This window comes from Sceloporus undulatus, chromosome 5, assembly GCF_019175285.1.
Source record: "Sceloporus undulatus isolate JIND9_A2432 ecotype Alabama chromosome 5, SceUnd_v1.1, whole genome shotgun sequence".
Lineage (NCBI taxonomy): Eukaryota > Metazoa > Chordata > Lepidosauria > Squamata > Phrynosomatidae > Sceloporus > Sceloporus undulatus.
This window is the reverse complement of record NC_056526.1, coordinates 1,391,794-1,408,380: the sequence shown is the minus strand read 5'-3', so window position 1 is coordinate 1,408,380 and position 16,587 is coordinate 1,391,794.

The following is a 16,587-nucleotide window of genomic DNA, read 5'->3' as shown; positions in this document are numbered from 1 at the left end:
GACAGATGAACTGAAGAATGGATAGATGGGTGGATGGTTAGATAAATAGATGATGGATGGATAGATAAACCGGGATGGGTGGGTGGGTGGGTGGGTGGGTGGGTGGATGGACGGACGGACGGACAGACAGACAAACAAACAGAGGATGGACTGATAGAAAGACAGATAGACCAACTGACAGAGATAGGTCTCAGTGGAATGCAAATTCATGACCCAGGATCTTTTTCATGCTACTGGTGTCTGGAGCAGGAGGTGAGAGGAGGTTCTGTGATCCAGGGAGAGGGATGCTCGCCTGCTGGGGGTCCGCTTCCTCACCTGGGAGGGTCTGAGCAGCCAGGCCAGGGAGACGCAGCCTTTCTTGGGACCCTTGTAGTGCTGAAGTGGCAGCTGCAGACCTCTCTGGGATTTTTCTGTGCCTGGAAACCTTGATTTGCTGGCAGCTGGTGGGTGGGATATTTGTTGAACACTTCCCTTGTCTTGCCTGTGTTGAAGGTGGGCCTGAGTTTCAGTCTTTCCTCTGACCACCACCTCCTCCTCCTCCGCAATGGCAGAAAGGGCACCAGGAGGGTGCCCCAGGTTGCTGGGACTCCCTGGCACAAGCCCCCAATGCCTTTCTCTCCCTCACTTTGGGCCCAGGCTGAGATGAGGCTTGTGTCCTTGGCACCTGATCTGTTCTCCTGCTCCCCTTATAGCCTCTTGCTGGGCTCCTCCTTTGCCCACTACCTTTGGCCTCTTTCTTGGAGTTTCTGCAGCCCAGGGATGATGATGAATAGCAAGTGACAGTGGCAGGCGTTTCCCTACCAGCAGAATAGCTCATTTCCCCTCTTACATTACAGTCTGAGAAAAGGAGAAGGAGCTGTTGCACACATTCTCTTCCCCCTCTCCTTTCCACCTTCTTTCTTTTCTTTTAATGAGACCATTCTTCTTCCCTTCCTCCCCTCTCTCCCCCTCCTCAAACCTTTCTTGTAAGCTGTTGATTCCCCTTCTTCTTGCAATTGCTTGCTAAGGCAAGAGGATAATGGGTTGCAGCACATGAGGAGGGGGCTTGCACCTGCCAGCTGGGTAGCTGTGTGCCAAGCCCACACATCCCCCCTTCCCAACCTCTCCCTTCTTGGCTGGCACACTCTTTGACTATTCAGTCCAGCTGTTGGCAAGCAGGCCTGCTTTCCTTCCTCCCAAATTACTCTCTTCTGGGGAATGGGATGCAAGCTGGGCCCAAAGGAGCCTTCCTTGCAGTCTCCTGGAGGAGCAAAGCACAGCTCTTTCACGGGAATGGAGTGGATGGGGGACTCTTCCAGCTCTATGACTCTATCGTTCTATGATATCATTATACCAATAGCAATAACAATAGCAATATCAGCTTCATTTATATACTGCTTCGTACCGCACTGAACAGTCTCTAAGTGTTTTACAACTGCAAGGTAATTGCCATTCTTCAGTTCGTCCATCATCTGTCTGTCTGCCTAGCTATCTATCTATCCATCCATCCATCCAACTGTCCATCCAGCCTCTGCCTAAAGACCTACAAAGAGGAAGAAGGCACACAACACCACCAACAACATTCTATGACTACCATGAATTCAATGTCAAAATAATGTATGAAGCATTATAAAATTGTTGAATGGATAAAGTGAATATAACAAGTACAGAGAAATATATATCAGACCCTGTTAAGCAAATGCAAAAGTGACCATAAATCATGACCTCTTCGGATTGGGATTTGCTCATGGTGCCCAACTAGATAAGAGCCTGAGTGGTCCAGATCCTTGTTGCTCATTTCAGATCATTCCAGCCTAGACTTATGGGGATTCAACCTGCCTCTGCCTTCCCGTTTGGGGCCCATGGATGGCTGTGGGCATCTCCACCAAGGCTTTTAGGACAGAAGACGGAGCTAAGCTCTCCCCCGGCTTTCTCTCATCCACCTTATGTCCAGCACAGCTGCAAGACCAGAGTTCATTCTCCCTGCGGCTGACTGACCTGCTCATAACTCTTCGCCAAAGCCCACAAATAAATCACAGCTTGTGATGGGTCAGTAGTTTTATTGGGGTCTCTTTAGTGTCCATAAATTATTAGGCCTCTACATGTGGGGAATAAAAGCAAGGAGAAAGTAGAGGTTTTTCTCTTGCTCCTCAAGCACCTCAGCTCACCTGGCGGTCAGGTTCACATAATCCTAGAAGGGCCATGCAGTCCAACCCCCTTCTTCTGCCATGCAGGAACTCACAATCAAGGCATCCCTTGTGACAGTTGGCCATCCAGCCTCTGCTTAAAAACCTTCAAAGGAGGAGACTCTAACTCACTGCCAACAGCTCTTACTATCAAAGGTTCCTCCTAATGTTGAGATGGAATCTTTTTTCTTGGAGCTTGCATCCATTCTTCTGGGTCCTGTTCTCTGGAGCAGCAGAAAACAAGTTTGCTCCCTCCTCAATATGACATCCCTTCAAATATTTAAACTGGGCTACCGTGTCCCCTCTTAAAAACCTTCTCTTCTCCAGGCTAAACATCCCCATTCCCCAAAGTCATTCCTCATAGGGCTTCATGGTTTCCAGGCCCTTCACCATTTTAGTCACCCTCTTTTGGACACATGGCTCCAGTTTCTCAATGTCCTTTTTGAATTGTGGGGCCCAGAACTGGACACAGTATTCCAGGTGAGGCCTGACCAAAGCAGAATAGAGTGGCACTATTACTTCCTTGCTCCATCTATACTATACTGTACTTCTATTGATAGAGCCTTAAATAGCTTTGGCCTTTTTAGCTGCTGCATCACATTGTTGACTCATCGGCCTCTTGCCCAAAGCCATTGAAATGCTGTTGGTTCTCCCCTATTTTCATTTTCTATTAGAATATTTATATTTCATCACACATCATGTGTTCTTGGGGAAGCCATCCAGTAAAACGATGTGAAGCCTTGAAACACTGAGCCACAAGGCTGTGAGTTTGATCCTAGATCAGGGCTCCAGACTGACTCAGCCATCCATCCTTTCGTAGGTCAGTAAGATGAGTCCACAGCTTGTTGGGCGCAATTGACTCCCAGATTGTAAACTGCTTAGAGAGTGCTGAGTTCACTATGAAGCAGTATAGCAATGCAAATTCTGTTGCTATTGCTATACGGTGGACCCTTGTTATCCGCTGGGGTTTGGTTCCAAGATCCCCCGTGGATAACAAAATCCGTGGATGCTCAATTCCCATTAAATACAATGAACATAGCAAAAGGGTGTCCCTTATAAAAAATGGAAAATCAAGGTTTGATATTTGAAATGTATACTTTTTCTGAACGTTTTCAAACCATGGATGCTTGAATCCGTGGATAAAAAATCCGTGTATAAGAAGGGCTGACTGTAATAAATGAACTGAAATTGGCTGAGTCAATCAATGTAACATCTGAGTGAACTTAAAAGAGTTAATGCTGTGAGCCATGTGCACATACCTTTGGCAGAAAAGTAAGTTGGGCCACCATGTTTTCAATAAAAGTCTGTGTTTCGACTTGGAAAAAAGGAGAAACCGGTGTTGGTGTCCATTCGACCTCCAAATGGAAGGTGTTCCACATGCCATGTACATTATTGGCCAGAATCCTCTCCCACAACCGACACTACACGGATGCACATTAGCAGAGACACTAAAGAAGCCAGTCGGTGAATTGCAAAGATGCGTATCAGGACACTGCAAGAATGTCCAGTGCCCATCTGGTCTTTTTGGGAGTCCAGGACATCTGCAGAATCCTCCTCCACCTGCACCACATTTCAAAATACTTGGTTCTTTTGTGAAGTCAAAGGCTTTCATGGCTGACATCCATAGTTTTTTGTGGGTTTTGGGGAGCTATGTGTTGTGGAAGAGTTTATTCCTGACATTTCAGCAGCAGCTGTGGCTGGCATCTTCAGAAAATGCTGGCATGGAAGAGAGTGGGGTCTATATACTGTTGGCTGAAAGTGATTTATATGTTAATTTGTGTGTTGTTCTGTTATTGAATGGCAAGGCCTCAGGGGGTCTATTGAATTAATGATCCATGTGTTAGGAAGGATCGAATTAGGGGAATTTAATTAGCTCAAATATTACGAGAGGCGTGTCCTAACAACGCACACAGCGGATCGTGTCCCTATGTGTATACCAGAGGTCATCTAGTCCAACCCCAAGAAACAGAGACTCCATTGCCAGTGAATTGCAATAAAACTATGAACATTTATTAAAGCCACGCAACAAAAGGGATCACACCCGCACACACACATTCAATGCTAAAGCAAGGGAGGGGAAGAGTTTGGGGGTAAAGGAGAAAGGATAGAGGCACCGTTGGAATAATTACCTTAGGAGTCTTCTCCAAGCGACGGATGTGAGGGACATTGGAAGGGAGACGCTGCCACGGGGAACGGAGAAAGCAAGCGGCGACTGCGGTGGCAAGGAGCTAAGTTCCAGCGGGCAAAGCGAACAAGAGGCCCGAGAGAGACAGTGGGCTTTGGCTTGCCCAAGTGATTTCAGCGGGGCGCAGTGCCCAAGAGATCTCCGGAGCAGTTGCTCAACAGAGTTTGGTGTTTGGAAGTGTAGCTCGCAAGCCCCAAAGAAGAGTGGAATCTAGGTCTTACTTATACTGCGAAACCTATCCTCAGGCTATAGCTACCTGCGGAACAAAGGCCTTGATGGCTATCTATTGACTAAGTCTAAAGTTAAACAATGGATACACAAAAGGGTCTGCCACTTCTTTGGGAGAAGACCACTATGTAGATGGCTGGGTACAAACTTCCTTTGTCCTCATTTAGGTTGCCTGCGACAATGGCAACTCCCAGAACTGGTTTTAAAGCTTTAAATCTACCTTTGCTATAGCCATGCCTTGCAAGGCTGCCTGGCTACGTGGTCGGCTCGCTTTTGGGGTAATGGCTGCTGCGATGGGGTCAGTCAGGTGTCATGGTTTTTGATTGCTTGGCACCCAAAATTTATATAAATCCAAACTCGGTAATGCATGTCTGCTGGGAAACCCCCGATCCTGGGAAGTTTTCATTTCCATTTGAATGTGCTGGGTCTTGGTTTTGGTGTTTTTCGAGATGGTACCCAAACTTTGTTCACTTTAAGGGTTTCTTCTTCCTGGTTGAAATTATCCAGATGTTTGTGGATCTCCATGGCTTCCCTGTGCATCCTGACCTGGGAGTGGTTGGCATGGTCCAGAATCTCTGTGTTTTCAAACAGTATTTTATGCCCAGGAGGGTTTGTGGCATGTTCTGCTCCTGCTGATTTTTCTGGCTGGCCCAGTCTGAAGTGTCTCTCGTGTTCCTTGATTTGCGTTCGGACGCTTCGTTTGGTGGCCCCTATGAAGACTTGTCCGCAGCTGCACCGTATGCAGTCAACTCCTGCGGCCGTGAGAGGGTCTCTCTGGTCCTTGGCTGAGCGCAGCATTTGCTGGATTTTCTTGGTCGGTTTGTAGACCATTTGCAGGTTGTGTTTCTTCGCCAGTTTCCCTATTCTGTCTGTGACTCCTTTGATATATAGTGAAAATACCTTCCCTTTGGGTGGCTGCTTGTCTTCTCTCCTCTGGGTTTTTCTGGGCCTGGCAGCCCTTCTGATGTCTGACATGGAGTAACCATTTGCCTGTTGAACCTGTAGATTGGGCCCCACAAAAAAACTAGTTGATCATTTTGTTGTAGTTGTTGTGTGCCTTCAAGTCATTTCCAACTTATAGTAACCCTAAGGCCACCCTGTCATGAGGTTTTCCTGGCAAGATTTGTTCAGGAGAGGTTTGCCATTGTCTTCAATTGAGGCTGAGAGTGTGTGACTTGCCCAAAGTCACCCAGTGGGTTTCATGGCCAAACTGGGAATTGAACCCTGGTCTCCAATGCTCAAACCGCTATGCCACACTGTCTCACATGTTGGCTTTCTTCACTGACCATCTTTCATATCCATTCTTAGAAATATGTGTACATGGTATCTGTACCTTTAAGTCGCTTGTCAACTTACGGTGGCCCCATGAATTTCATAGGGTTTCTTAAGCAAGGAATGTTTGTTGTTGTTGTTGTTGTTGTTGTTGTTGTTGTTGTGTGCCTTCAAGTCATTTCCAACTTATGGCAGCCCTAAGGTGGGATTTTCTTGGTAAGTTTCTTCAGAGGAGGTTTACCATTGCCATCCTTTGAGGAATTGGGAGTTCCTGCATGGCAGAAGAATGGGGTTGGACTGGATGGCCCTTTTGGGGGTCTCTTCCAACTCTCTGTGATTCATTTAAAGTGGTGTCAAACTGGATTATTTCTACAGTGTAGTAGATGCACCACAAGTAGCGACCATGAATACAAAACTATGACAGATGGGTAACTTTAGATAACTGTTTAAACTCCATTCCCAAAGAATCTGCTGAAGTTTAAAGCGACTGAAGTGCTAGAAATTTGGGGATTGAAGGAGAGTTTCAATGCAAGGGGATGCAGCATTTTTATTTAGGGGGAAGCAGGTACTCCGTAGGTGCCCCCTGTTTGCCATTTATTCTTCTTGCTGGAAGTTTCCCGGGTTTCGTCTCTCATCTTCCGCTGCGATTTCCGCAGCTGCTCTTTCAGGGCAAAATCCAACCCTTCCTTTTTGCCATTGCTGCCTGTGGAGTTCCTGGGCAAAAGGCAGCCTTCTCCTCGTAAGCAAGCGCTGTGTTTATTCTGGCTCTCCATTCTGCAAATGCCTTTTGCCTCCGCTGGGACCGCTTTAATCATCTCCTGTTTGCTCTGACTTTCCGGCAGACCCATTTGACTGGTGAATATTAGACTTGCCAGCGGCTGCTTGCATAGTTGACTGGAGGCATCAAAGAAGAGAATTGCCAAAATGGGGCGATTGAGATGCCTGCAGACTATTACAGGAAGAGAGAAAAATGCATATAGGAGGGTACCTGAGTTAACCAAGCAGACTCCTTCCTGGGCATCCCTCCTTTAACAGACAATTGGTTAACAGAGTCAGATATGACATCTAGGGAGTGTTTCTCATGCCATCGTGAAAAAGAAGAACAGTTGAACATGGTTCAATAAAATTTTCATCCCCAAACTAACCTTCTGCACATGTCAGGTGAAGCAATCAGGTCGGGAAAGCCTTGCAAACAAACAACTTTTTGAATCTTCCAGAGACCATGCAAAAGCTTCTTACACAAGGCATCGGGGGATGATGTTCATTTTCACCATTTTTTGTGTAATTTCTATGTTGATGGCCAAACCTACAGAGCTATGCTTTTCTGTTTTGGTGGCCAAGCGTACAGATTTGTGCCGGACAAGGCAACTTATCTGCTTTCCCCCTTTTCCATCTATTTATATCCCTCATGATATTCTTGCAACAAGCTGGTATAATGTCAGCTAGAGAATGCAACTGTTAGGTGGATTTGTCATTGGTTGACCGGCCGAACCCAGAAGATGCCCAGCAATGGCTCCTCTTCGTCTTCATCCTGGAGAGAAGTGACCATTGGGGTGTCCAGTGGGGCTCTTTCCTGAGCCCAGTGCTATTCAACATCTTTATCAATGACCTGGAGGACAGAATTGGGGGCATACTTCCCGAATTTGAAGATGACACCAAACTAGGAGGAATAGCTAATACTCCAGAGGACAGGATCAAGATTCAAAATGACCTGAATAGACTAGAAAGCTGGGCCAAAGCTAATAAAATGAAATTCAACACGGAGAAATGTCTGGTACTGCACTTAGGGCAGAAAAATGAAATGCACAGATATAGGATAGGGACACTTGGTTTAAAGAGACTTATATGCATGAAAGGGATCTGGGAGTCCAAGTAGACCACAAACTGGACATGAGTCAACAGTGTGATGCGGCAGCTAACAAGGCCAAGGCGATTTTAGGCTGCATCAATAAAAACATAGTGCCTATATCAAGGGAAGTAATAGTGCCACTCTATTCTGTTTTGGCCAGGCCCCACCTGGAATAATGCTGTGTCCAGTTCTGGGTACCATAATTCAAAAAGGATGTTGAGAAACTGGAGCCATGTGTCCAAAGGAGGGCAGCTAACAAGCTCCAGGAAAAGAGACCCCAAGAAGTGCCATCCAGTCCAGCCCCCTTCTGCCATGCAGGAACTCTCCAGCAAAGCATGACCCCTCTGAATACTGATCCAAACTAACAAGGCTATGTCTTCGAATTCTTATGTAGTATTGTGTGCCTTCAGGCTGTTTCCAAATTATGGCAACCCTAAAGTGAACCTATCCATGGGTTTTCTGGGGCTGAGAGTGTGGGACTCACCTGGTGGGTTTCAAGGCCGAGGTGGGAATTGAACGCCGATCTCCAGAGTCATAGTCCAACACTCAGACCACTACACCACACTGCCTCTCCTCTGAACTCTTTACCACAGGGAAATTTAAAAAAGGAACATGAATTGCTCGACAATAGCAACACAAACACACTAAACCAGCCTTCTTGCCTCTTCCTGGTGTCACAGCCATGAAGATGCAGCATTGCTGAACGCAGAGCAGTTACAGATCTATAACTCTGGATTACGAATCCATAACTGCAACACAGGATGCCTGCCAAGTTTTTTTTTTAAGTGTTGCAGAGGTCTAACATAATTCAGTGAGGATATGAGGACAGAAACAGCATCCTTCTCTGACTTGGTGTCCTCCAAGTGATGGCTGGGGCAATGCCAGCTGGCAGCACCAAGTCAGTGGGGCAGAGACACCACTTCCACGTTTTAGCCTAGCCTTGGATGGAGCTGAGCAATATATACCTATCTCTTCATAAATATTTTCAGTACCCAGGGTAAGTCCTTTGCAGCAGTCCATGGAATCATAGGATCTTGAGGTTCAAAGGGACTCCAAGGGCTATCCAGTCTGACCCCATTCTGCCACAGAGGAAGACACCATCCATGCCCTCCTTATGATAAATGGCCATCCAGCCTCTGTTTAAAATCCTCCAAAGAAGAGACTCCACCAACCTCTGAGGAACAGCTCTTACCCTCAGAAAAGCTAAAAAGGCCAATGCGATTCTAGGCTGCATCAGTAGAAGTCTAGCATCTTGACTGAGGGAAGTAATAGTGCCACTCTATTCTGCTCTGGTCAGGCCCCACCTGGAATAATCCTGGGTCCAGTTCTGGGCATCAAAATTCAAAAAGCTTGTGGAGAAACTGGAGCCATGTGTCCAGAGAAGGGCGACTAAAATGGTGAAGGGTCTGGAAACCATGAAGCCCTATGAGGAGAGGCTCAGGGAGCTGGGGATGTTTAGCCTGGAGAAGAGAAGCTTAAGGGTAGATATGATAGTCCTGTTTAAGTATTTGAAGGGATGTCATACTGAGGAGGTAGCAAGCTTGTTTTCTGATGCTCCAGAGAACAGGACCCAATGGAACAATGGATGCAAGCTGCAGAGATTCCACTTCAACATTAGGAGGAACTTCCTGACAGAAAGAGCTGTTCAGTAGTAAAATACACTTCTTTGGAAGTTTTTAAACAGAGGCTGGATGGTTGGGGTGCTTTGATTGTGTGTTCCTGCATGACAGAAACAGGTTGGACTGGGTACTCTTGAGGTCTCTTGCAGCTCAAGGATGCTGTGATTCTGTAATGCTGAGGTGGAATCTCTTTTACTGAATCCATTGCTCCATTGAGTCCTATTCTCAGGAGCAGCAGGAAACCATCTTGCTCCCTCTCAATATGATCTCCCTTCAAGTATTTAAACAGGGCTATTATCATATCACCTCTTGACCTTCTCTTCTCCAGGCTAAACATCCCCAGCTCCCCAAGTCTCTCCTCATAGGGCTTCATGGTTTCCAGACCTTTTATCATTTTAGTCACCCTTCTTTGGACAGACTCCATCTTGTCCGCATCCTTTTTGAATTGTGGGGCCCAGAACTGGACACAATATTATTCCAGGTGGGGCCTGACCAAAGCAGAATAGAGTGGCATTACTGCCTAGGATGGAATGGACTCTGCATTGCAATGGCCTGGACGTCTCTATCATCAGATCAATCGCCATATTTGCACCTTTTCCCCAAGAGTGGAAGTGCATCTCCCACTGGACTGGGAGTTATGGGCACTGTAGTCCAACACATGCAGACACATGCAGATATATAATAACTAGCATAAAGGAACTAGAAAGCCATGCAAAGAAAGGGAAGAGAGGTTAAAAATTAAAGCCCATTTAAATGTGAAACAGGATAGGAAAAGAAAGCTCTGCAGGAAGTCTGGCTGGTGCTTCCTTGCTCTCTTTCCACCAGTGAATGAGCTGGTATACATATCCTGCAAACACTTTTGAGTCTTAAATTACACAGCAGTGGTTTCTGTGAAGCCCTGTGCTGTGTTTTGTTTTGTTTTTATGTTTTAAATACATAAAACCCCTTATCCACTGGTTTTAAGCCACGGATTCAAGTATCCATGGCTTCAGAATATTCCCCAAAAGTATACATTCCAAATAGCAAACCTTGACTTTGCCATTTTCTATGCAGCCCACAATTTTACCATGCTACCATGCTATTGTATTTAATGGGACTTGAGCATCCATGGATTTTGGTATCCATAGTGGGGTCCTGGAACCAAACCCCAGCAGATATCAAGGGCCAACTGTATGTTTTAACCATTTCAATCATGGTTTTAATCACATTGGCATTTAATTCTTTTTAACTTTTGTAGGATAGGATTTTTTTTAATGCAGTCTTCTTTTAACTTTCTGTAAGCCGCCTTGGAAGAGAAAGGCAGGGTACAAATTCAGGAAAGAAATATATTAAACAAATAATAAAAAGGCTGGATGAGACCTTGTCCCGTCATAAAGCTTCAGCTTGGACCCTGACAAACCTGAGTGTGCAAAAGGATCTTGCAGCACCTTTGAGACTAACTGGGCAAAAGAAGTGGTAGCATCTGCTTTCCTAGGCTTAAGTCTAATTCCCCGGATGCATAAAGGCCAGTTAATTGTAACTGTGCTCCATAAATGTCACCTGTCAGGTGCAGATGAAATGCACAGGCCACTAACACTTTAGCCAATTGGGGCTGCATCCACACAGGAGAAATAACCCGGTTTGGCACCGCTTTTCAGCATCCTGGCTCAAGGCTATGAAATTCTGGGTGTTGGAGTTTGTTGTGGGGCCCAGAGCAGAGCCCACAACAAACTCCAACCTCCAGAATTCCTTAGTTTTGAAGCCTTGAACCAGGATGCTGAAAAGCGGTGCCAAACCGGGTTATTTCTCCTGTGTGGATGCAGCCTTAAGACAGTACTTTGCAAATTCCTTCAAAGCCTCCCACTGCTTACCTTTCTGTCTTGCTCTTTCTGCCTCTCTGATGTTTGATGGAGCTTTATGGGCTTTTTCCTGCTCTTGGATCTGTTCAGGATTAAAGTTTCAGGGTTCCTATCCCAGATCTAATCTGGCAACCCCCAGAAGACAGGTTGTCCGTCCGTCCGTCCGTCCATCCATCCATCCCCATCCCATGTATTTGCTTAGCACTTTCCAATTGATGAGTTTCCCTCTCCAGTTAAATAGAAGAATCCGAAGGACATTAAAAATGCAAAGCAATAAACAGCAGACACTAGCATTAAAAAAAGCAAAGAAGCCAGGCTTAAATTAAACCTCTTTAACAGCCAGTTCCTCCCAGTCATAAAAACAGCAACCACAAGGACGCAACCAGAGGAAATGCAAAAGTACCAGCCCTGGAAGACTCCTTTTTTTATAGAAATGCCTTCATAGCATAGAATTGTGAAAGGGAAAGGAGAGAGACAGCATGGCCTAATGGTTTGGGCATTGGGCTGCAACTTTGGAAACCTGGGTCCGAATCTTTGTTCAGCCATGGAAGCCCCCTGGGTGAGCCCAGATCCTGTCTTATGGTCATCCTACCTTGGAAACAACTTGAAGGCACATGACAACAACTAAAAGGGAAGGAACCCCAGGGGCCATCTAGTTCAAGATTTGCTGCTCAGTTTCCTCTCTTGCAAGAGGAGACCCTTCAAGGGTGAAAGAGGGAATGCAGAGCTGGGCATAAGGCAAGTTTTAAGGAAGGTCCATATGAGAAAAGGATGGTCTTCCATAAGACATGCTGGATCATTTGTTGTTGTTGTGGGCCTTCAAGTCATTTCCCACTTGCGGCAACCCTAAGGCGAACTTATACTGGGGCTTTCTTGGCAGCTTTCTTAGTGGGGGTTTGCCATGGCCATGATCCTTGATCCCCTTCCCATTGCTGTTCCCTTCTCCTTTTGTGTCATGTCTTTTTAGATTGCAAGCCTGAGGGCAGGGAACTGTCTAGTTAACCATTTGTAAAAGTGTTGGGGTTGCTGTGTTGTCCATTGAGAAAACTTAAAACAAAAACGCACCAAACAGGGATACCTTTATTGGCCAACCAAAATGCACAATATACTTATTGCAAGCTTTCGAAGCCCCACTGGCTTCTTCTTCATCAAGCAAGAGGTTACAAGCCAAGCAGGAGAAAAACAATTGGAGATGTTAGTAAGACGCCTGCACTTTGTTGTTTCTGTTCTTAGTTAAGATGGTTTGTGGTTGAAGAGCGGGGTATAAATCCTCCAAATAAATAAATAAATAAATAATAAAGCAAATCCTCTAAGGCTGAGAGAGTGCGACTTGCCCAAGGTCACCCAGTGGGTTTCCATGGCTGAGCCAGGATTCGAACTCCAACGCTCAAACCACTAAGCTATGCTAACTCCCATGATCCATGCCAGATCATTACTCCAGTTTATCTGTACCTCCTTCTGCAATTGAGATTTTGATCGAAAAAGAGATTGCATCTCAGCACAAGGAAGGCGCTGCTTCCCTCCGTTGCAAAACATGAATGGGGATGGCAGGGAGAGAATCCTTTTTAAATAGATGATGGGCATCACCATTCAGGAGGGATATGGACATGCTGGAACATGTCCAAGATGGTCAGTGGTCTGGAAAGCAAGCCTTCTGAGGAACAACTGAGGGAGCTGGGTCTGTTTATCGTGGAGAAGAGAAGACTGGTAGTTGCTTTTAAATATCCGAATCCTGCCTTACATCCAAAGACCTCAGAGCAGCGTGGCATAAAGTCGATTTATAGATGGACAGCTTTCAGGAGTCTTTACCTGTCTGTGCCTGCAGTAACTAGATGCTCTTGTGATCCCTTCCGTCCCTGTGATTCTATCATTTGAAAATCTTCCCAATGGTCAGAGGTTTTCTTGTCAGTGGCATCGACTGCCTTAGAGGGAGCAAAGGACCCTCCTTTATTTGGAAATCTTTCCGCAGAGGATGAGTGGTCATCTTTTCTACATGATTCTAGGTTGGACTGGATGACCTTTGTGTCTCTTCCAGCTGTATGATTCCCAGAATCATAGAATCCTAGAGTTGGAAGAGACCCCAAGAAGGGCCATGCAGTCCAACCCCCTTCTTCTGCCATGCAGGAAGTCTCCATCAAAGGCTCCCCAGTGAGAGATGGCCATCCAGCCTCTGTTTAAAGACCTCCAAAGAAGGAGATTCCACCATTCTCCGTTGAGGGAGTGTGTTCCACTGTCGAACAGCCCTTACTGTCAGGAAGGTCCTCCTAATGTTGAGGTGGACTTTCTTTTCCTGTAGTTTGAATCCATTGCTCCAGGTCCTGTTTCAAGAGTAGAATAGTATGCCTCCACATGAGCGTGGATCTTCACCCAGGTGCTTTGCGAGGGAGAGACGGGTGGCTTAACAGCAAAGCCCATAAACATTGTTTTGCTTAAGAAAGTGATTAGAAGCTGGCATGGATGCCAGCCTGGCTCAGCTGCGTCTCCAAGTGTTTGCTTTCAAAAGCCTGGATCTGGTCAGAGCTGGAACCAGCTCCACTGCAAGGGCTCCCTGAGACTTTGCTTTGTGCCGAAAACTGGAGCATGCATGGCTCTGAACAAAGGCCAGCTTCAGACCCTCCAACATTTCACAAATGAAAACCAGGACACTTCTGGCCAAGCCGCACCAGAGTTGCAAAAGTCGCGCATGAGAAAGAACACATATGCTAGGAGAGGTTGTAGCGGTTTGCTTTTGCCAGCATTTTCCCTAGGCATTTTCTAGGTCCTCCAGCATGATTCAAGGGTATGCCTCCATCAGAAGTTGGAGGACTTAGTTATTCCTAGAAAGGCGTTCTCTCTAGACATTTCTAGGTCTTCTAACACAATTCTATGGTATACATCCATTTAAACTTGACCACAGAGTCATGCAGGAGGACTTACGATATTCCTAGAAAGGCGTTCTCTCTAAGCATTTCCAAGTTCTCCAGCACAATTCTGTGGTCTGCTTCTATTGGAAGTTGACCACAGAGTTAACTGGAGGACTTAGATATTCCTAGAAAGGTGTTCTCTCTAGCCATTCCGAGGTCTCCAGGACGATTCTATGGTATGCTTCCACCAGAAGCTGACCATAGAGTTATGTTAAAGGGTGTAGAGATTCCTAGAAATCTCTTTAGATATTTTCTAGGTTCTCCAACATCATTCTATGATGCTTCCACCTGGCACTGACCATGTCACACTGAAGGACCTAGAAAGTCCCAGAAAGGTGTCCTTCCTAGGAATTGTCTCACCTCCAGCATGATTCGGTGGTATGCTTCCATTGGAAATTGGCCACAGAGTCACACTGGAGGACCTAGAGATTCCTAGGAAGGGGTTCTCTCTAGGCATTTTTAGGCCCTCCAGCATAGTTCTTTGGCATGCTTCTGAAGAAAGTTATTCATTTCAATGGGGTTTGCTAGAGTTATCTGTTGTTTCACATTTGCACGGTAAATCCGGGAATGTATTTCCTGCACAAGCCACGCAAATGCAACGGTGCGCAGAAACTGTCAATTTTTAAAAAAACCATGCCGCACCATGTCCCCCAAGAAACCCCCTCCCAGAATTCCCCAACCTCCGGCCAACAGGCAAAAGGGAACCAAAATTCAGCAGCAGAAAGGGCAAACAGCTGTGCAGTGATTTAAAGAGACCACTTGACAGCGCGGTCAATTTGAATTCACTGGATGTAAAGAGCCAGTATCTTCACCCACCAACCGCAAGTGCCAAAAACAATGGCGGTTTCCCAAGACCTGTGGGAAGGGTATGTTCCACCCCTCTGCCCATCCTCTGCCCATTGCCCCTTCCTCCTGGATGCCCCAAATGGGATCAGCTCCCTAAAATAACTCAGTTCTTTTGAAAAGACGCAGCAAATGCCTCGGTTTCAAAAGAACTGGGTTAAGGGGGATTTGTGCCATCCCACCCCCCAAAATTCAGGTTGGGGAAAACTGGTGCACGTATGAACCACCCCCTTTTAAACTGGTTTCCAAACAGTTCAAAATATAGTGTGAATGGGGCCTCATGCAGTCTGACACAGCTTTAACAGTCACAGCCCCATCCTATGTGATCCTGGGATTTGTAGCTTGTTGTGGCACCAGAGCTCCCCAACAGAGAAGACTAAACATCTCTCAGAACTGCAGATTGAAGAATTCCATAGCACTGAAGCATGGTACTTAAAGCGGTGTCAAACTCCATTAGATGTGCAGTGCAGATTACACCCCAGTTTTACACCGTTTTCACCCTTTCAATCTGTTTTTTATTTGCCAATTGTTTAAAGACCTCCCTCCTTGGAGATCTTTAAACAGAGGCTGGATGGCCGTCTGTTGTGTATGCTTTGACTGAGAGTTCCTGCATGGCAGAAGAAGAGGGTTGGACTGGATCAGGGCCCTTCTTAGGGTCTCTTCCAACTCTATGATTCTATGACATTTTTTAAGCCTTTAAAATTAATATAGTCATTTATATTATTTTAAATTTGTGAGACTGCTTTTATTGTAGGCTGCCCTGAGGTCTTTGGATAAAGGGCAGGATACTCATATTGTAGTAAATAGAAAGAAGAGTGCCAGCATGGTCTGATGGTTTCAGCACTGGACTGCAACTCTGGGGTCCAGGGTTCAATTCTCAGCTGGGCCATGAAACCAACTGGGTGACTTTAGGTGAGTCACACTCTCTCAGCCTCAGGAGAAGGCAATGGCAAAGCTCCTCTGAATAAAAACTTGCCAAGAAAACCCCAGGATATGTTCATCTTAGTGTCGCCATAAGTTGTAAGCGACTCGAAGGCACAGAACAACAACAATAGAAAGAAAGGATGGATGGATGGATGGATAGATAGATAGATAGATAGATAGATAGATAGATAGATAGATAGATAGATAGCCTCCCTGGGAAGGGCTGCCTCTCTAAGCATGCAAGGCCCTCCCAGGAACTCCATCTCAGCAGATGTCTCCCAAACTGAGGTCCTGCTTGTTTGTTTGTTAGAGTCTTGGCTCTTAAAAGACCTTCTCTCAGCATCCTGTGAGTTGTGTCTGTTGAAACAGAGTCTGAAGTAAACTGGATCTTGGGCCAAAAATACATTTAAAAAAACAAACTGGGAGAGGAGCAGAAACAAGCCAGGCAGCCGTGAGGGATGCTTTTGTGTGTGTGAATGCATGACTCCATCCATATGGCAGCTCCAGATGTGCTGGAACTGAACCCTGCATTCCTTTCCACTGAAGCCGACTGCAAGCTGCTCTGCAAAGAGGAAAGGTTTCTTCAGCCTTGCAGGGGCCAGAAACCAGCATGGCATCGGGAGAATAGGGCCCTTTACTCCAACCTGGTGCCAGAGCAGGAAACCTGCAGCTGAAGGAAATCTGCAAACTGCCTGGTGGGCACACAACATGAACAACAGTGTTGGATGGGACCCTAATGGCTCTCTAGAATCACAAAATCA